This window comes from Trichoplusia ni, chromosome 1, assembly GCF_003590095.1.
Source record: "Trichoplusia ni isolate ovarian cell line Hi5 chromosome 1, tn1, whole genome shotgun sequence".
Classification (NCBI taxonomy): domain Eukaryota; kingdom Metazoa; phylum Arthropoda; class Insecta; order Lepidoptera; family Noctuidae; genus Trichoplusia; species Trichoplusia ni.
Genome location: NC_039478.1, coordinates 16,539,537 through 16,562,181, shown reverse-complemented (window position 1 = coordinate 16,562,181; position 22,645 = coordinate 16,539,537). Strand labels below are relative to the sequence as shown.

Sequence of the window (22,645 nt, the reverse complement as noted above, 5' to 3'; positions counted from 1 at the left end):
TGGGTAGATTTTTTCTTCTAAAAAATGTACGATTCCAACTAAGACAGCTCTGCTGCTTGTAATTTGTTAAAGTTTCCTAATTATACAAAATACGAAGATATTCAGAGTTTTACTTAAGAAGCTCCAAGTCTTGTGCCTAAACAGTAATCAATTTGTACTAATATTGTAGAACTTCAAACATTGTCCGTTCAAGAGAAAGTCAAAATTAATAAGCGATTTTGAAAATCTATAGTAATATATAAAGCTGAAGAGTTTGTTTGTTTGTTTGAACGCGCTAATCTAAGGAACTACTGGTCCAAATTGAAAAAATCTTTTTGTGTTGAATAGACCATTCATTGAGGAAGGCTTAAGGCTATAAACCATCACGCTGCGACTAATAGGAGCGAAGGTACAAAGGAAAATGTGAAATAAAAATAGGGCAGGTATAAATCGTAACTTATATCTTCTACCCACGAGGACGAAGTCGTGGGCAACAGCTAGTTTCATATAATTTGACAAGAGTTTAAAATACTCATAATTTTCTTTGTGTTTTATAAGTATTTTTATGTTTAGTTAATAACAGAAGTCGGTTCACGCAATACAATTTTTGACATGACTACAAAATCAACTGAAAAGAGTGCTATTGTGCTCTTAGGTATTACATACTAAATTGTAAATTAACCCTATTCATTTAAATTAGAGCACTAAGCAGCACTTCTTAAAGGTCAAAATACAATTGTCAGCACTTATATTCACCCGCCCTTCACCACTTTCAAAGTGCTCCTAACTAACTCCCCAGCAGCAAGATGTCTTCTTCACAAAATGGCCTCTTGGTCTAGTGGTTAAAGACCCTTACTACTACTATTCTAGAGATCGTGCGTTCGATTCCCACCCAGGACAAAAAACTGTGTGATGAGTACGATTTTTTTTTGTCAGAGTGTAATTTATCAATGATTTAAGCTTTGTTTATCAGCTGTCTTGAAATCATAATAGAACCTTTGCTTAGTTTGATACTAGATGGCGTTGTGTGAAAATTGTGGTATATTGTTTTATTTAGTGAGGACCAACTTCTGTTCCTACCATATGTTTCAAAAAATCATTTTCAGCCCAAAACATATTATCATTATTTTGAGATTTTCTTATGATAAATTTAAACTGACGACTGTCCACTTGTACATATATTATGAGGATGAATGAAGCCCACGTATCCTTTCTCAATCTCAATACGACTTTTAAATAGAACAAGTCACTACAAGCAAACCGACGGGTATTTTTGGAGCAACCCAAATCGTCCGAAATGGACCAACAATTATATTCGAAATAACTTTTTCGCCTAACTTCTAATGTGAAGCGGTAAATCTAATATTAAATTGGTGAATTATATTTTAAGTCAAACTTAATTTTCATAGTTACCTTCGTGAGGATAATTTATTATTAAATGAGGCAACGGTTTACTCGCTCGTATTTTCGGGATTGCCCGACTAGTTTCGGACCTCACCGGAGTCCTTAACAAGCTGAAGCCGCGTAGAAAGTATATTATATCTGACTATAGATTTCTCTGTTCATAGCTTACATCAAATCAAAGTTTCAGTGATAGCTTAGTGGAATGGCCGACGAAGGCTGTAGGTTCGAATCCAAGCTCGGTCTAATATATTTTTTCTAGTTTCAGAAACGATAAAGGAAATAATCAAACAATTACTTTTCAAGTATGTGCTAAACTGCTAATCTACGTCAGAAGCGGCCGGATCTGTCAGTTCTTTATACATCAACCATACGAAAAGAAGAGAGGCTCATTTATTACCTTACTGTTTCATTAAGGTAAAAAGAACTAGCATTCATCATGCAGACAAAATTTTATCATCATCATAGAGACCAAAAGATGTCCAAGACTACTCATCTATTATGATGGTCTCAATTTTCCCTCAAAGCCAGTTTAGCCTTTTGAGTGAAGCTGATATAACTGTCGCATGCATACCACATTTGCAGCAAGAATATCTATAATTATATTTCAAGCCACCTATTTCCACATATTTACCCAAATTTCAAATGCGACTTCGTAATTGGCATAAATCTGGCTATGAAAACATGTATGAGAAACGCACGCCTGCGGTTCTGATTTAAATTTCGGGGTAAAATTAGAAACGGTTGTGTTTTAACCCACATGACGCGCTAAACCCTTGTTTAACTGCCACGTAAATGGGACGTTTATGGACATTTGTGAGATGTGTCTATTTATATGGTAATTTGAGATATAGGGGCGTTAACTATTGAGTACAGTTTTAAGTGCTGTTTTGTTATTAATTCAAAATTATAAGATTGGTCATGCAATATGTTCCCTGTTTTTAACAAGAATAAAAAGGTTTATACTGAATATGAAACTCTTTTTACGAAAAAGGGAAACTTTTTTGGAATCAGTGAAACAATAATTCTCCGCTTTACTCGTTCTTCTACAATTTTTGGAGGAAAAATTGAATCCCATCTCAAAGAACGGTCTACGTTACTGAAAATTAGGATGTCTGTCTACATCCTAATTTTCTATGACTTCTAAGTCATATTTTTTACGAAACAAACTCTTTTCCAACAAGCCAAGCAAACAACCCTTTCCCAAAATAAACCGCAGAAAAACAAAAGCGTATCTATTCGTTAATATTCTACTGAACACGAAAATACTTAAGACGCAGTTGCCTTAAATCACTATAATACAAGGGCAATATCGACGGCTTCAAAAGAACTAGACAAAGGTGTCCGTAATAAATTCTGTAAGCAATTTCACTTGAATGTAGGGTCCGACCGTTCTGGCAACACTAAATGTACCTACGAGGATTTTGCTCAAGTAAATGTATAGTCAGCGACGAACGTCGATGGACGAAATTAGACTGAAAAACTGCAACCATTGTTTAGCGAGTTTAACAATTTTGGTGATCAGATTTTATTTTATTTTCTGTAGTATTTCGTTGTATTTTATTGTTTTTGGAAGAGTTGAAACTGAACAAGATGATCGATCACGGGTTAAGCTACATTGAGATGGTCGATCCAGGGATGGGTGGCTATCTATATCCTAATGTGTTCCTCTACCTACACCGACAACCAGTCTACCTACACCCCGACATAGTGGGGAAAAGGATAGGGTGATGATGATGTCTTGTAAAACTGAGACTGATAAGTCTCTGTTGCTGTCTGAACAGTGGACATCGTTTAACAAAGAATATTAAAATCAAGCGAAAAATAATCAAGATTAACATCACTTTTACTTAATATTCTCTTATGCGTAGGTTTATACAAGGCTATACTTGAAATTCTATTAGCACTAGTCTTAATATTAAAGCTTATTAAATGTACGACATAAGAAGTTCTTGTGAACGTTAATTAATAATTTAATGCATACTGCGTTTAATTAGATTTACATAATGGCATGGATATGTTATTATGGCCTTATATTAAGTGAGTTGACTGTATACGCGTTTGCTTGTTAATTATAATTATGATGTAATACACAATGTCGATGTGTCCAACCATCAAGATTTCATTGATGGAGCTGATCAGGAGATGACAAGTTTTTTTTTCAGTGTCCTTCTAGTAGTTGTTTGTGTAATAATGGAAACGATTTTTTTATTTTGTCCCGCAAACAAAAATTGGTCAAATTGGTGAATGAAACTTACGCGTGAGGTTCCGATTAGGCATAAATTTTACTATATTGTTACGTCACAAGCCGCTTCTCGTAAACTTAAAAGCAGTTTATCATTGTCAATTTTAGTTTTTTAGAAAAACAAAAGAATGTCTATTTATTATTTTTCAATTATCTAACTGAGCGACTAAATAGATTTTTACTTTGTATACCCTATCGTCATTTCTATTAAATAGTTGTGCTTATAGACAAAGATCATTAAAACCCGGTCAAGGGGTAATCAGACTCATGACATTGAGAGTTCTGCAATAAATAGTTAGGATAAAAAAATACATTTGCATACAACATTTTTCGTCCATCGAATGCCGCCGTAACAACCGTCGGTAAAATACATCATCATGCAGCTATCTTGGTTCATCAGATACGATGAATAGGATTGAAAAGAAATAGGATACCGCTTTAACCTTTAAGTACGTAAACGAAAACATATGTCTTAAATTCATCACGAAATACAAAGTTTTACATTGTCAACAAAATTAATGAAAAAAATACATAAAAGCCCGCGCTTAAATTACAAGCTCATCGCATGAGTTATCAGCTACCGAAGCTTAGGTTATTGAACTGATAATCCTTATCGGTTCTTACAATAAAGTTATTATTTTTACGCTTCTTAATTCACATACGGTTTGACGCAAATCATTTTATCAAACTTTATGTATGAGATACATTTTTTTATTTTTTCCTAAATTTGCTGACAGACTCATAATTTGGTTCCACTCAGCTTTTGTACACCGTATATTATTGTAGTCTTTGTTTATATACTAGATAGACTAAACTAAGACTAAACCAAGGCGCCAACCAAACACGCACAAAAAATCATCCAAATCGGTCCAGCCGTTCAAGAAGAGTTCAGTCTTATACACACAGTGCATTGCAGAAGAATTATATATTAAAAACAATGTACAAACAACAAAGATAAATAACACAAAGAGATTTAATTAAATATACTTTTTATAACATTTTATATTTTCCATTTCTACTAATAAAGGCAACTCATAATGTTTTTTGCTTTGTTAGTTTTTTATGCGCATTTAATTTATGACTATAAAAGAGGCATGAATCAAGAACTGAAAGAAAGAAATAATATCCTTTTCTTATTAATATTTCACAATGTGTACCTATTTGTGCGTGTTAATAAATTAAAACATAAATGAATAAAGAACTACGCGAGCAATAAAAACGGAAGCAGTCCTGCGGATGTGGGTCCCGTTCATTGCATATTATTTTAAAAACAGACAAACAAATAAGCAAACTTATTTAATAATTTCTGTTGCTTTTTTTAGTTTAGTCGCTTCTTTTAAAACACTGGTACTTAGCTGAAACTGGTTGGACTGGTAGCCGACCCCAACATACTTGGGAAAACGCTAGGCCGATGATGTTGTGTGATGTTGTTTTAGCCACCATATTTTGTTGTCTTTTGTCAAACAGTTATCAATATGTAACATACTTCAACGGCTTTCCACCAACTCTTAAAATGATTTTATTACTACAGAACACCGGCCAAAACGCGAGAGACGTGTCGTGAAGGTTCATGTTTAGAAAGTAAGAATCTGACACTACCCACTTTTTCCCCCGAGGAGTCTGGTGTCCATATGAATTCCCTTACGTTACAAAAAATAATAAATTTGAAAAAATCTAAATACTCACATTTTTAAATGTCAATTCATTCAAATTTTATCAAAATCGGTTCAGCCCTTTTTATATTTGTAAATTGCATTGCCATTGGGCTTATCGGGAAGTGCTTCAAAATTGAGATACAAAAATCCAACCGAAACGACATACAAACAAACAAGAAAAGTGAGTGTATAAAAATGTTGGAAAAGGAGAGACGCTCTACACAACGCGAAAATTGCTCTCTCGCTTCCAAAATGGCAAAAATGTTACCATAAGATTTGATAGTAAACCTTCAGAGTCTAATCACTCATCAAAGCTTCCATATAACGTGACTGAATATCACAATATTAGATACAAGTAAACCCCAATGCTCCAATAAAATCAAATTACTGCCATACCGAAACACATTCATAAGAATAACGTGTTTAATTCCAATAAAACTATATGAGTATTATGCTTTCATATGAGATTGTTCACATAAGGCTTGCGTTTAATTAAGTAAAAAACCTTTAGCATATCATTAACATAACTTAGTGCACCGTTGATTATATTAATAAGCGTAAGATATGCTAAGCTTATTCATGCTTACAAAAGAGGTTTTTACATAAGTCCGTATGTTTCTTTTATATTGTAAATTTTATTATATTAATGCCATTAAGAAAAAGAAGAAAAAAGTAATAGGCCTGTGACCATGTGTCGAAGTAATGTCGTTGGAGTTGTGGAACGTTTCACGAGTACTGTAATATTTAAAATGTACAACGAGATACTCATAATCTCATATTTATCGGGATCGCCCTACTAGTTTTCGACTCGCGACACGACCAGCCAATTAAATTATGACTAATAGCAATAAGAGCGATATATTATCAAAAGTTCGTTAAATAAACAAAAAAAAACAACCCAAAGCCCAAAATCCAAAAACAGACATAAACAAAAAAGAGGCTTTTATATTTTTATTACGGGACCTTAATAAAGATAAGTCCGCCATTTGTCCGGGATTACCCATATTTATCCTTAAACGGAACTCGCGAGTTTTCTCTTTGTATTCCCGATTGAATAGTAACAGAGTTAGAAAGAACTTAATCCCTTTGGATTAGGAAGGTGTAGAGGAATCTCAGACGTCGATTTTGTAATGGGAGGAAGACAGAAAAGATTAGTGAAACACGCTCATTACTTATCTACTCATGCAATACTATGGAAAATGTATAGATCTTGTATAGTGTCGTAAACCATAATAATAGGGACGACGACAATTTTTTTGGAGTGTCCGTCTTGTAGTTTTTTGTATAATAATGGATACGTATTTTTTTATTTGTCCCGCAAACATAAATTGACCAAATTACAGGAATGAAACTTACGCGTGACGTCACGATTGAGTATAAATTTTACTCTATCGTCACAAGCCCCCTCTCCTATACTTTAAAGCAGTTAATCTTTCTTAATTCTAGTTTTTCCGAAAAAGGAAAAAATACGTGTCTCATACTTTTCAATTATCTAACTGAGGGAATAATGAGATTTTTTCTTTTTATACCCAGTCATCATCCCTATTACTGACTGTCGTGAAATTGATATTTTGAGCTAAGTGTATGTAAGTAGAATGGGCTATCTTCAGGTTAGATTTACAGCTGTTCGAAAGACCTTTGTGCGGGTTGCGTAAGGACCAAGACACGTCACTATGGAACGATGTTCCAGCACCTCAGGAGTCTTCGTTCCGGGGGCCCTCGATTTCGGCCTTTCGGCCTGAAACGCGAAACCAGAGTGAATAGGTCTGCAGCTTTTGTATAACCAATGTACCGCTCTTATGTAAGTAAGAAAAAAACTTTTGAAACACAAACATAAGCTCAGGTAATAAATACTAAAATCAAAATATTCATATCTTTCCCTTTTATGCGGACGCGAAGTGAAATATTCCTAAGGCCATTTTGAAATTCAAGAACAAAGAATTTGATATCGTTATCAGTTCCCAATCAAATGTTGTCACAACCATTCGTTTGTTTAAATATGTATTATCACGTCTAAACGTTACAACTCATAATCATTAAAGCAAATTGCAGCAAAAAGTTGATTGTTAGGAAATGTACGGAAAAAACAATTGCTATCTCTACAGTAATGACTCTTTGACATGCTCCTACTAAATGATTACTCGGCATTTCAAACGTTTGGAAACTTTTCACTCAGCTAACAGGCCTTTCCAATATTCATTCTTCATTACAACAAACGAATATATTTCCCAATATCCGAACTTGCGTCGAAATGGAACAAAAGATTTCTCAAATATCGAATATTATCTTTCTCAGGTAACATTCAAAGTAGGTCTCTCTCAATAGGTTTTATATTATGAAATTACGCGTTGATGTAAAAAAAGTAAAAAGGAACGAAATACATTTATTTTTTACGGAGATTCGGAAATCGGAGTCAGCACCGAGTCCCTTTGTCCTTAAATTGACTTGTTTTACGACAAAATTCGATCTTTTTGGTCCGATGGACTCGTACAAGGACTTTTTGTACTACAAGTAGTATTACAATTTGATTTATGTTTGTTGCTAGGTCCCTAATTGATTTCAATATAGACCTATTATATAGAAGAACCTAAATAAGAGATTGAGTATTTTTTTTTATAAACGACCTGCAAAATAAAATATCTAAATCGTGTGTCAACGTTATATTCGACGCTCATTCAATTTGTCTTTCACAAAGAACCAATTTAGTATCGATAAGCTAAATCGATTACTCGATTGCCGCCATCAAATTCGGTTGCGTACAGGTGTTATCCTATAATCATAGTTAGCATAATCGGTCAAATAACTACTTCGATTCTAATCTGAATTGAGGCAATTATATTACGAGTCGATATCGATCATTAGGGCTGTAATTAGCAATTTGCTTAATGGAAGTCTGGGGTGTCATTGATGTCCGTTCAATATTCAGATTTAATTTGGATTTGATACAAAACCAATTACAGTTTCTTGGTGTATATGTCTTTTTAAATCTGCTACGTACAGTTTTATTTCTTTCTTTTCCCTTTTGTTCTTTTTGCTGTGCAAAGTGCAATGTATCATTGTTTATTAAAGAAAAATTACTCTAAGGTATGTAGTCTTTGTTTCGCGGGGGTTTCACAAATATTCAAGTCATATGCATAAAGACACCCAGTCTCAGGACAAACATTCGTGAAAGGCACAACGCTTCTCCTACGCAGGGACCGTGATGACAGTGGGTTTGGCGTGGCCGCAACCACGCGACTATACTTACAGTCTTTCAGAGTGTAAACAATTTATATTGTATGTGTTGAAAAATCGGATGGAATCGAGACATTTGTATCCAAGGAGATAGAAATAAAATTATTAATACTAAAACAAAAATGCCAAAAACATACGAATTATTAGATGACTCTGAAAAAAACATTGGTTTAAAAAAATACAGAAGCAAGTCGACTAGTCCATCTCTTAAGAGCACACAAATCCGAACCACATTCACAACTAAATCTCATTTAAGAAGTGTTAACAGAAGCGAAGGCTTCAATCCTGAGCTTAAAAAATACAAGCAGGCACTTATTTACTTTACAAACTTCCCTTTCTTTGGGCAGGCAAACTTTGAAGCGATATCAATAAAAACTTTGTTGGGTGACGTCTATCGAAGGTTCGGGCGAGTGGGCGGTGGTGTTGGACGGTGTGATCGCTTATAGAATCAATGTACATTATTAAGATGGACATGTATAACTAAGGACTTAGGCAAACGAAACTATTCAGTTTTGAGATGTTTTTTTATTGAGTTTCGATTCTAAGAAGAAAGTAGAAAGAAAAAAATACCGTGCATTGGTTTATACATATCTATTCGCATTGAAATTGTCTGGACTTTAAAAGAGACTGTGACCCCTTGAGTTTGTTTCGACATTTCTTCTCAGGGTAGTCAGATAGGAAATGTCGACTCCAGCGTTCTCAAAAAAATAAGAAGACATGTAAAAGTGATGATATATCCTACTTACAGAATAAATGATTTCATTTCATTTCATTTCATTTCATTTCATTTCATTTCAAAGTAAAAAAGGAATTATAAGTATTACTAGTTTTCCTCTGCCTGGCGATCTGGCACCGGTTCCAATTCCTCAAAAAGAGGGGTATTATTTGATGTGTCTATCTTTCTGTCTGTGGCCATAATAGCTTCCCAACGGATTGAGTGGTAACGGTAAAGGTATATTTCGTGCGAGTAGTCTTAGACTCAATCAAGACAGAAGAATCAAGGAATTTAATCTAAATCTAAATCAAAACCAAAAAATCTAAATCTAAATTAGTTTGAAGCAAGCAGGTCGACACTAGACTTAGGATTAACTCTTGTTTTTGTTTGTTCAAAAGAACTGCCTCTATATTCCTTATATTTTTACTACAATAATTTACATACCGAGAACACAAGACTCTTTTTACAATTCCAACTTTAAAACACATTTCTGACATCGATACGCAAAACTTCTTTTCGATCGCAAAAATAAAAATCCAAAGTGATTTATGTAACACTCGGAGATAGCATCGCGTTTTCCCTCGCCGTGTATTTCGGGGACTCTTTTTTTATTCATAAAGCACGACGACACCTGGTTTGACAGAACTCAATCCAATCGTACTATACTTTGTATACGGTTACTGGTAAACCTCTATTTTTAGATTGAAAGCTGTGACTGCAGTTGAAAGTGAAAAAAGACACTTTCGGGAATGAAAACGGGTTGTTTAAAAACGATTAGAGAAAAATATTCTTTTCGTGAAATAAAGAGATTTGTGAACGATTATTTTAGTGATTAATGTTCTTTTTTAAGATCTATACCCAAAGGGTGGTAACGGAATGCTGTTGCGTATCGACTTCACATTAAAATGTGCTTTTCATCCAAAAAACTATTCGAAATGTATCCTCTAGCAAAACTAGTTTTGTTAAGGGTTAGTATTCTGTCCGTTAGTCAGTAAACTGCCAAAGCAAGGCGCTATAAATTGAATGTTAATTAGGCTGTATATCGTATTGTGATTGCTAGGCAGTTGAAATTTTCACTGCTGATGTACTCCTGTTGCCACAAAACAAAACATGGGTTGTTCGATCATTTATGAGATGGTTTTTTTCTTGCTTTTTCTAAAGCCTATTTATACAGAACCCTTGTTTTCGCAAGTCCAACTTGTACTTCAACCAATTTCTAGTTTTCAGCCTGATAATATAAATTATATTTTTTATAATTTATATTATCATTATAATTTATATTACCGTTATAAATTGGCTTAAAGGCCTGCTTTAATGTGAAGTTTTTGCGTAAAATAATATTGTAGTTTCTTAGAATATATACGGTGATTTTTTAGTCGTCTTACAAAAGCAGCCCAGTTCATGTTTCCGACCCAAAATACCCCTAGGCGCGATTATTTGTTTTTATCATCAACTAAGATAATAAGTACGAAGAAAATTAAACAAGAGAAATCTGAAATATACTCTTAAAAATGATAAAAACGCCGCCGCCCGCGCCCCTCACCATTGTTACAAGGCTTGGACCGCGCTCGCAACAGAGCTGTGTTTCTAAAAAAACTAGGAATTGTATCATAATATTAAATAAAAATTGCATTGGATACATGAACTGGGCTGCTTTTGTAAGACGACTATAAAATCACGGTGTATTTGATATAATCTCGACAAAGGAGAGATTCGACGAAACTTTACTGAATATTACATGCTGTACGTAACAAATTTCGTCGCTTTTAATATAAGTTTTTTACGAATACTGTATTCGTGTTCGCAAAAACTTGGTAATTACTTTTTTAGTACTCAAGCTCAGTTAATGTGTTTCAAACAATTCTGAATATGTTTTCAAACTTTGGGTAGATCACTATTTTGAATAAGTTTAATTACCAATTATAATTTATATATTGTAATACACTTTATTTTAAGGGTTTCGTACAGAAAGGGTAAAAAGGAACACTATTACTAAGATACCGCTGTTTGTCCGTCTGTCACCTCAGAAACCGTTGCAGCCAGACGGTTAAAATTAACGAAGGATGTCGTTTAGTTGCCGCTATAACAAAAAATAATAAATATAAACACTAAAGTTAAGCAACGAAATAGTAATTCTAATGAAGGACATATATTTTTTAAATCCTCATCCTCAAATTTAATTAACCCAATCGATTTCTTTATCTTCAGCCTATTTATAATGAAACCTCTCTACGACTAGTCCGACTCACACTCAACTGATTTGTCAACCAACTTTTCTAGAAAAGCGTCGACCGCTTACATTAACATTCCGATACCCCGTAACGTCTCTATTTATAAGAGAATAAAACAGACCATAAATCCCATTAACACACAAGTCGCATCTCACATGTATAAAGCCGTCTCACATCCCGACATCTCCATTTCCTAACCCATTCAACAATAAATATAAGGCAAGGTACACACAGTACGCTAAACTTTGTAACACAAGTTGCACATGTGCTCTACCTTAATCAAAAGTTGAATGTACAAATGTGGATACGTTTCTAGAACAACCTGAAACTCGGTAACATGCAACTTTAGAACAGACAGCATGAAAACGTGTTCGCAATTATGTAAATTGAAAGTTCATTGTTAGTCATTAAGTTTTAATTGAAATGTATTGAAATTTGTTGACAGCAGTATTGTAAAATGTAACGTTTATGTAGTGTAGTAAGAAGTATAATTGACTGCATGGATAGCCGAGTGGTTGAAGTCATCACACCAATCATAGGACAAGCGTTTGTGTGATCCACAATTAGTATGGATGTCTTTGAGCACGTGACTTAACTGTTTGACAAATCCTCCGTGACACAAGATAAAAAACGATATTATTTCGGTTTATTCTGACTTGTCTTCAAACTGGCTCTAATCATATAAAAAAACATGACCATCTGGGACCCTCGGCGAAAGTAGAATAGTAAAACTAGTCAAACAGCTAGCGAAGTTGGTGATAGTGAGATGAGAATCACGTACCAACCGCTGCTGCTGATGTATGCGTGAGAGAAAGAGAAGCGACAAAGTGGAGCTGCTCCCATAAGAAGTTATCGTTACAATAAGATCATTTTAACACTAGTGGAACAATGGCCCAAGCCTGTGAAAAAAAAGAGAAAAGAGATACAAGTTAACTAATCGAATAACAAGTTAGATGTAAAAGTACTTCAGAACTTAAATGGGTTACCATCAGAAATAACGGAAATACTCTAAGGCGAAGCTAGTAAGCAATAAGGAATACTTATAAACATAAACTTGTAATTAATGATGCCCCAAGGAACGCCACAAAACTCTCTGGCTTATTAATAAGGAACAATCCACTAACATGATTTTCAAAATGAACTAGTTGTTCATATTCTTCCGCTAAATAATTAACAGTTCTGGGATGAAGTTCTCAAGGAACTAATTAAATACTAGACGAGTTTCTTCCCGGGATCGTGTTTTGTTTCTATTGTTTTATTTTGCAGACTGAGTTTACAACAATACATGCACCGGACGGAATATTGTTGAAGCAATTATATTATTCTAGTAAAATAATTAAATTTAAGGCAAATTGTATTTAAAATAGAGAAGCAAAAAATAGAATAACATTGTTATTTGTTACAATAGGTATTAAATAAAATGAACTCTATAAAATTCTGATATTCACAGCGTACAAAAATTTTACAGCAGGACAGTAGTTTTAAGAAATCCAACGATTTGAGCCTTAAATTCTGTTTAAGTAAATGTTTTACTATCGTACATATGTACGATACTATATACCTTTCTTAATGATAGGTTATCACCGTTGCCTAAAACAAAACAAGCCATCTAATTGTGTTTGAATCTTTCAAACGGTGTTTTGAAATTATGTTCTTCGTCTATAAAGTGTAATAAAAATAACACCTATTATAAGATAAAGCTTGACTCTGGCATTCTGGAGAGCTGTACAATCAATTCGAACTTGCTTTTCAAAGGCAGCGTGGCTCAAGACGGAAGAATTTTCAATTCCCCTATACGGAACGTTATTACTGACTGATTCTATATAATTTGTACGATAAAAAATGCAAGACTATTTGAATAGGTAATGGATTTAGTTCAGTACTAGACGTAGTTGAAGATTTTTGTTGTTGTTTTCAATTATCAGTTTTTTTGCTTTGATAAATAATTAATGGATGAAAATGAAAAAACTGAAGTGGAACTTTATTGCTTTTTGAAAAAAAAAACATTCCCGATACACATTACGAATTTGCAAAAAAAACATTCTCCAAATTTATGACCGTTATTTAACTTCGATTAGTAGTTTTTGTAAATTGTTGTTATAGCAAGGTGCAGAAAAAAATGTCAGCTGGTAGGTACAGTATGGTGTCAGAATGAAAAGCCGACAGCGGAACCTTAAAGGAACGGTACCCTAAAAATACTAAGCAGATACAGCGTTTTCAGGCAAAAGTCACAACTCATCCCAATGAACGTTTTGCAAAATTAATCATTTCTTTAAGTTTTGATCATACTGTTTCTTTACCAAATAATATTAAATTTCATCAAATTCTACCCAAGAATCTAACCACCATAACACACATCCTCGCAAACATTAACATTAGCAATGAATGGACAGCCCAAATTCCTTTACAACCTCTTTTATCAAACCTCGTCTTGGACAAAGGACGATTCCAAATAAAATGATAAATAAAGGACAATACGTACACAATTCAATAAACACGATACGCCTCAATGACTCCTCAGTAAGTCATCTTATTTTGTATCTAAGGACCACAGCCTCTTAAAGTAAAACTTAACTCTTAAAGTGCAGGTGTGAAAGAGAAATGCCGCTATATACCGTGTATATCTCTTTCTCCCTTCAAACTGCAACTGTATTACTCCACGAGATTTTGGTAGCTTCTCTGAATATTGTACACCCCACTACAAAGAAGGTTTTATTTGTAAAACGTCGCGCTCAACCCTCCTTTTACAACCTCCGAATAACTTCGTGACTTTGATTTAAGAATATTTATGGCTTTATTACAGACTCACGCCAAAGAGATCTGATATCAGCAGGCTTGTATATAATACATTGCTGGCTGTACTCTTTGTAAGGTTAACTCGATAGTTTCAAAATACGCAATGGTTATGACTTAGTGCCAAGTTTTCCTGTTGATTGTAGTTTTAGTGAGCCCAAGCCCTACTATAAAGATATGAAGGATTTAGTGTTTATTATGATGGCTGGATTACTATTTATGACGTAGTATGGGAAAGTAAGGAGTTTTTATACCACCTACAGTCACGCGATGTTTTCGTCGAACACGCTTATTTTGCCTATTTTTTTGGCGATGCAAAAATTATATATCTAAATAGCAAATTGAAATGAAATATGGTGTTCTATATATATGTATAACATGTTCTCGATTAGACTCGAGTAAGCGTCATTAAAATTTTGGTAATTAAACTGGTGGTGACAGTAAAATAATACATAAAACATAGCCCAAATTACTTTAACACTCGATAAATTATTAAAATAAAGTACAAAGTACACAAATATATCTTTAAAGATAACACTGATTTTATCCACTCACTGCACTCGAGTCAAAATAAATAAAAAATGTGGGAACAAAGGTTAATATCCACAGCTTAACGCGTAACACAAAAAACAAAGCTCGTAGCCTGAGCGTGTTCGTAGCGCTACGGCGTAGAGCTACGCGGGTGTCCGCTCGCGATCCTCGCCTGACACTGAGTTCTTACCGCCAGGGATGCCAGATGGGAATCAAATTACCCGATAACTTGCCAACTTCTGAATAATAGAGTGGGGAGAATATTTGGCACAGCTGCGTCATAGCTATAGTCCGCGTAAAACTTTGCTGGCGTATTTTGAAAATTAATGATGAAAATATGCTAACTTAGAATAAAGAATTCGGGGTTGGTTGTAATGTTATTGTATCTTTAAATATTATAGTGGGATATTTTCTTTTAGGCCAATCCGCAATTACTCCTTTGTTTTTTATTCAGTTCAAAAATACAATGGATAAAGTTTCCAATCAAGTGGAGGAACATTTTGAATATTATTATACACAATACTTATTTAATAACTATTCCTGCTTATCAAATTAAGACAGTCCTTACATTACACAAACAAAAAATAACTTTAAAACTACTTTCCCCAAAAACATTTCATCCAAATATACAACACACAAAATCTACCCTTAAGAAATGGAACTACATGACCTGGCCACACTGCTAGCAACAGATATCTGTTGCGCTCACCATCGCCCCCATGCAATAATTATTAGGAATAGTTTACGACCCCCATACGTCACGAATACTACAAAGGAACTTTCATAAAAGTTGACTTATCTAACGGCGGAGTGCGGCAAGAATCCATATTGTTACGAAGGCATTATATAATATTAGATTTCTTATGAGCACATGAAAAATGTAATTTGCGATTCTAGTCATAATTTATTATATTCTCTACATGGGTAAAGTCAGTTTTAAACGGTAGTCTTGGATTTGTATCTGCTTCATTTCCATCCCTGTTTGTTCGAGATAGACGAATGTCATCAATTGTCTCGATTTGTAGGCTTGATAAAGTGGAATAGTGTCAAGTATGGACACCAGGATAGCTTAATCGAGATGGAAAAATCCTAGACGGAGAATGTTCAAGTATTTGAGAAGGTTTTAGGACCGGTATAATGCATTGTTACCGTAACTGAGGGAAAGGGTTTACATGTAGGAATAAGTTACATTTCTGTGTTTAAGTAGTGTCGTTATTTGATATACGTAATAAATAGAAGTGGTATATTATGCTTAATTTTTGCTATTGTTGATAACACCAGTGCCTTAGCTGCTGAATGTTCCTCACCTAAGCCATTGGCTACAGGCGTATTCTTTATTTTAGCAGCTTTTGACAAAGGTTCCGCTCACTTTGATGTACCTTAGGTGTTGTAAGAAGTAGCTTAGTCTTTGGACCTCAAACTATCTCGATAATAAATTTTCTTTGAATCTTTGAAAGCTTAACAAACATACAGAGTAGTATTTAAAATAATATTCTATTAAAATTCGAGAAAAAAAATAATATTTAAACGTACTTTCCTGAATAAAAAGAAAAATCTTATACAAAAATTTTCGTTTTTATATTAAATGTTTAACTCAACGTACCTGGTAAAATTTGAGTTTGAGGTTTGAGTTATAATACCCTAAAGGGATTTGAAATAAAATTCAAAGTTTACGGGAATTTCCTGTTAACATTAATCTACGTTTATAAAGATTAAACATTTAATTTAAAAAAAAACTGGGCAAAATCTATCTTTTTATGTTAAGAATAAACCAATTTTGCATTTAATTGGTAAACAAGTATTAAATCAATAATTTAAAGTATTGTCCAAGCAAAATAAAATGCAAAAAACAACGTTATATACATTAAAATGAGCCTTACGATCCACTGCTGGGCACAGGCCTCTTCCCGTATAGAAAATCTGTGGTCTGAGCCTTAATCACAAGCTCCCTGCGTTTTGGCAATTTTAGATTCCAATACTTGGAATTCAGGTTTCCTCAAGATATTTTCCTTCGCTGTTTGTCAGTGGTGTCCCACAATTAGAAAATACACATTGCTTTGGAAAAGCCACATTGGTACTTTGCCTGCGTTACCATGGCATCATCATTGGCATGTTACATTTTTTCTATCATAGAAAGTAATTACAAACATTATGTTATTTCAAGGCATAGAAATCATACTCGATGCAATATTATCTGATGCCTTTAAAGTCAGACTACCACGGAGAACGATGGGGAATATACAATTGTAACTGATTAATCGTTGACTGAGTGTGTAAGCTTTGTAGTGTGACAGACACGCAGATAAAAGTTTGCTTTGCGACAATAGTAACATGTTGTTTGTCACAAGCCGTGCAACTTGTCAAGTAGAGGGGTTTTTTGCTGTTTCATTCATTTATCAACGTTTATAATATTATTATGGACAATGTAAATTTTTTTTAAAGTACGTCTTTAGTTTTCTTTTAGTCAGTTCTTTTTTGTAAATCAAACATAAATTGATCAAATAACAATTAATAGAACTTACCCGTGACGTTGTGTACAATTTTTGCGAAGTGGTTACGTCACTAGCCTTCTAAACTTTGAAGCAGTTTATCTTTGTAATTGTTTTTTCTTCAGGTAAAGGCAAAAATACACGTCAAATATAGTTTAATTATATATCTAGTGATGTGAGTTTTTCTCTTAAAACCCAGTCATCATCTCTATTAGCGTATTTCATGCACAGACAATATAAAAACTCTACACTAGCGTACGCAAACAAAAGACCATCGCAATGTGAAGATAATTCTTAAACTTTTTTTTGTTTCTAAAAAGTTGTATTACATTTGTGGACATTGTCTCATTATTCTTTCCTGTTACTTATAAACTTAGTCTAAATTTCTTATTTATTACTCTTTTTGGTGCATACATACAAGTCTTTCCGAATTGAGTAACTTTAATATGTTGGTTTACATATAAATTGTTAAGGAAATATTATATATATTTTCATAAGGCACAATTAAAATATTTTTATGCATTCATACGTTTTAGTTTATTAAAAGCATTATAAAAATTCTAAATCTAGAACTCCTAGTTATGAAAATTCCTGTATCAAATAATCCTGATATTTTAAAAACCCTATTTTAATTAGCACAGTGTGACAGCTACTCGCTTTGTGAATTAAATAATACATACAATAGCCGCGGACTCATTTGAATGGGAAATGCATTTTCATTTTGCTTTGCTAAGAGTGGAAAACTGATTGTAAATGTCAAAAGATTTAACTGTGTTTTCTCGTAATAAGAAGTTACGTTACTGTATCACTTGAATAACCTTATACAAAAATGATTTGCCAAATTAAATCTAAAACTGGGAAAGTGTGAATCGATATGCGACAAACAAATCATTCAATTTTTTTTTTTAAATATACAGAATAGAGAGTCGTGGAAGGATTTGGGGGAGGCCTTTGCCCAGCAGTGGGACACAGTGGGCTAGAGAAACAAATATATATATATATACTTGTAACCTACCAACAAATTAATGAAGGGAACGATCGTTGCTTAAATTGGATCTTTATTGTAGTATTTTTCAACTAGCTATCTAGCTATCACAATTCATGAGATGCAGCCTATTGGCGGAAGGACGGATTGACAGATCAGACATGTCAAGACCAAAACACCTATGTCAAGTTCACCTGATCTTTTCCAAAAAAAAAACATAACTGAGACTCAGTTTTCACAAACGCAGCTATAATTTGTGAAACATTTATTTTATTCTAATAAAGATGTCTCATTAGAATTTAACAAAAGAAAAGATTCCGACGAATTGAGAACCTACTTATTTTTTGAAGTCGGTTAATAAACCCAAGCTAAAAAGACAAAATCTTTACCGATGTTCGTGTAAATGTCTCCAATTCGCATGTTCTGACTTTAGGAACACTTCAGAGGTTAACAGGGCTACAGTAAAATTTACGAAGGCTGTATTTCATGCCTCATTGTTTTTGTACGTGTGAGAATATTTCCTACTCGATATCCGTATTTATATATATCGATGAGACTCGATGTTTAGGTATCTGATGACTGAGGAAAAGGTTATATAGAGTAAGGAGGGATTTAAAGGAAATAAGGTTGGTGTTATATAATATAATAAATCATATGTGACATCATGTGTGATTTTGAACCTTATTATTAAGACTCCGCTGTCTGATCGCCCGTCTATCACCAAGCTGTATCACATGGATGATACCTAATTGTTATAATAACAAAGGAAAAATGATTATCCAGGTTAAGCACGGGTATTGTTCATAAATTTTATGGGTGACCATTTTAAAATATTTTTTTGCTTAAGCCAAGAAAAGAGGGCAAACCCCTCTTTTCTTGGCTTTGCTGTTTTGTACAAAATTTTTGGACGCGAGTCCCACTCGCACTTGCTACTTTTCTTTTCTTAAATGTTTCCCAATTAATTGGTATTCAGTCGAAAACCAGTACTACCGCGATTCAAAAACTCCAAATTTATTTACTACACAAACATACAATCATACAAGTAAATTAATTAATTCAAATTTCCATTATTAAAAAAGTAGGTCCGTTATTAAAAACTTATTATTCACAGAATAAACAAATGAACACTGCATTTTAAAGTTCAGCTCAAGTCGGCGAGTGTAAGTGACGGTCGGCTTCTAAAACGATCTGTCTAGATAAGCCGGTCTCAGGTGCGCGTACTGAAATTACTTCCCAGCAATTCCCACCACTTCTCAGTACTTCCCATCACTTCTCAGCACTATAGAAGCGGTCATGGGGTCTACTACCGCCTCTCAAAGAAACGTAGTAACTGTGTGGAAGCGAGACGTCGCTCTACATCATGTAGTGCGCTGTCCCGCTCGCACAGCCGCAGTATTACTACTTTAAGATCGTAGAAGGCCTCCAGGTAAATCGACTTGATGTTATTGAGGCAAACGAAGATATGCGGGGAATTGGTTTGTTAATTGTGAACGTTGTGTCTTAGTTCTGTAATTTAATAAACAGGTAAGAATAAATTTAAATCTAGAAAAGGGTTTTGTACTTAAGTAAGTTTAAAATAGCGGTTCAATTTTCTTTTGCTGCCCCCCCCCCCCCAAAGAACGGTGATAAGAACTTTTGGATGAATTAATTAATTGAAAAAAAAACTGCCTGTCTGACTGTCTGTCTGTTACGCTTTCATGTCTAAACCACTGAACTGATTAATGAAATTTGGTACAGAGATAGAGTTGACTTTGAGAAAGAACATAGGATAGTTTTATCCCGGACTTTTGAAGAGTGCTCTTGGAAACACGATATAACCGACTTCGACGCGGGCGAAGCCGCGGGCAAAGAGCTAGTTACAAAATTTTAACGGTCTAGCTGTTCGTAAAATGTAGCCTGGTGAAAAATGGTCCTATAGACAGACAACGAACGGAGCTTTAAAAATATCATCATCATCGTCAACCAGTATCCAGCTCCTGAAAGGTCTTCCGCAGATCATTACTCCAAATAGGGCTATTTCCTACTTCTAGTAACTACGAGCCTCAGTTACCACATCTTGTAAGTATTATATCGTCTTCTACACTACAGTCTGTACAACATTAATGAAGAGAGACCTAGTACCTGTGAGAAAACATTATTCAACTAGTGTCCGGCAATAAAACGGTACCAAACGAGAACTCAATAAAACTAATTTTAACTTTAGCTACGAGTATATACGGACGGACCGTCGTAAATAAGATCAAGTGTTCAAGACACGGAATTTGGGAGTAAGGGATAAGATTACGGGTGTTTATAGGTAAGGGGTAGGTAGAACTGTAATGGTAGGCAAGTTGATCTCATATGTAGCGGTATTTGATATCTCGAGTGTCTACTAGGTCTTAAAGTAATATTAATATTGTGTGTTCTGACCATACGAGTATTCTTTCTCAACGGAATCACATGGTACACAATTTTTATTTTTATAGCATTTGTTTTTATTAAAAAAGGAATTTTCTTTTTTCGTTTAATGCTAGAATATTCTATATCCTTCTTTCGTATAGGTGTTTAAAGTGGTTTTATCTCAGTCAGTTAAACATCAGTCAGTTAAACAAGAATATATAAATCACCTGAGGTTTTCGTTAACTGTTAATTTACTTAAGAACCTTAATATACTTATTTTAAGTTTTAATAGACCGAAACCAACCCTGCGGTCCAAACCATCCCTTAGGTATTTAATTCTTTGATTCAATTTCAATGATCTTCAAATTATTTTGAAAATTTAAAAAAAAGAATCATGAAAATCGGTTCACCCAATCGCAAGTTACGAGGTAACAAACATAAAAAAAAAAAAAATACAGTCGAATTGAGAACCTCCTCCTTTCTTTGAAGTCGGTTAAAAAGGGACAAGATTAATATTGAAGCAATTTTTAAAATAGATCTAGTTTGAGAACTCTAATTACTATTTTAATTGAACCTGTAAAGAAGTAGTCTAAATATTAATTATTTAAATTTCTCCAAGGATTTAATAAACTCTATATTTATGTTAAGCTGAAATCGATTTTACATTAACTTCAAAACTGTTTTACCCATTTAACCATTAGTCTTTAAGTTTTAAATTATTCGTAACTCCTTAAATGGGATTCGATTTTTTATTATTTTAATAAGTTAAACGTATATAAGGTAGACAGTCTTCATTCCATGCTTTAAAAAAACAATGATAGAAAAATAAAAGGCGACACACTTGACTCTTTTTAGTCTTCTTAACTCCGCCATCCATTTGGTAGTTAATTTTATTCACACAAATTCACCCTGTACTGTTAAATATACCTTAAAGTGAGTACATAAAGTACAGATGTCTGTTAAAACTTTAGAATGGCGACCATAACCCAGCAACAGGTTTTGGCTTCCTGCCTATTTCCACATAAAGAAACGTTTGACTTTATGACCATCTATTTCTTGCGTTAGCACTTTCTGTGCCATTCAGATGTCTTTATTTCTTTGACAAATTTACTGCTTAGTTAGTCTTACCTCGCAGAAACACCGGAATTTATGTATGTGTAAAATGATTTGATCACGGGTATTTATCGGGTCTTCCCGACTAGTTCAGTTCAATTTGCAACACGACTCAAATCAATTTCGACTTTAAACATAATTTTAACAAAATTAATAAAATTCTACCTCAAGCACCTAAGGAACCAGTAACTTATTAATTTATTTTTCTATTTCTCTATTCTTCGTTTCTTTTTACAAAAACAGTCGCCTTCCCTTCAATTTCCTTTCATTCCAGACTTCACAATGTGATAAATGAATAGCTCCTACAGAAACATCCAGACTCTACAAACATAAAAATGCTTCGAAACAACTTCAACCGTTTATACCTCAACTTCATAAACAAGTTTTAATAGCTGCATTTATACTTGCAACATTGCTATTACAGTAATTACATCTTAATACCTCTCCAGCCTTTCCTTTCCCTTTGCAAAAGATTAACTGCAGCTCTCCTTTGTGCTGTTTTACTTTGCAGTTTCAGCGGTTTCTTTTTTTCTTTTATAAATTAAAAATTCATGTTGCGATGCTTCTGTTGTGGTATTTGACATAGTTGTGTTGATGTTCGAACTTATCTGTTTGTATGTAACGCTCTGTTGCGGGTAAACCATTTAACCCATTTGGATGAAATTTGGTATGAAGTAAGCTTGTAACAAGCATTATTTTTTTGGTAACTGAAATTAAATTATTTTTCTCTTTAGATTGGGAAAAATAACTTTATTAAAAAATAAGTTTTCTTCTATTATAAATTGTGTATTTAGTCAACATAAGGCCACTACCTATTTTTATTGTTACCAAGCAAAAAAGGAATCACTACTTCCTTCGAATTCTCTTTATTTCGAAACTTCTATTCGTCTTTGCA

The 22,645-nt window shown here is 33.8% G+C and overlaps 1 protein-coding gene across 1 annotated transcript in view; it reads right to left on the bottom strand.

Annotated features, from left to right (window-relative positions):
- LOC113497321 (GTP-binding protein Rhes) overlaps nucleotides 1-15,511 on the bottom strand; it is an 84,598-nt gene extending 69,087 nt beyond the window's left edge. The window contains exon 1 of the mRNA XM_026876843.1: nucleotides 14,727-15,511. The gene's annotated coding sequence lies outside the window, so the exon portion shown is untranslated. The remainder of the gene's footprint in view (nucleotides 1-14,726) is intronic.
- Between the last annotated feature and the right edge of the window lie 7,134 nt (nucleotides 15,512-22,645).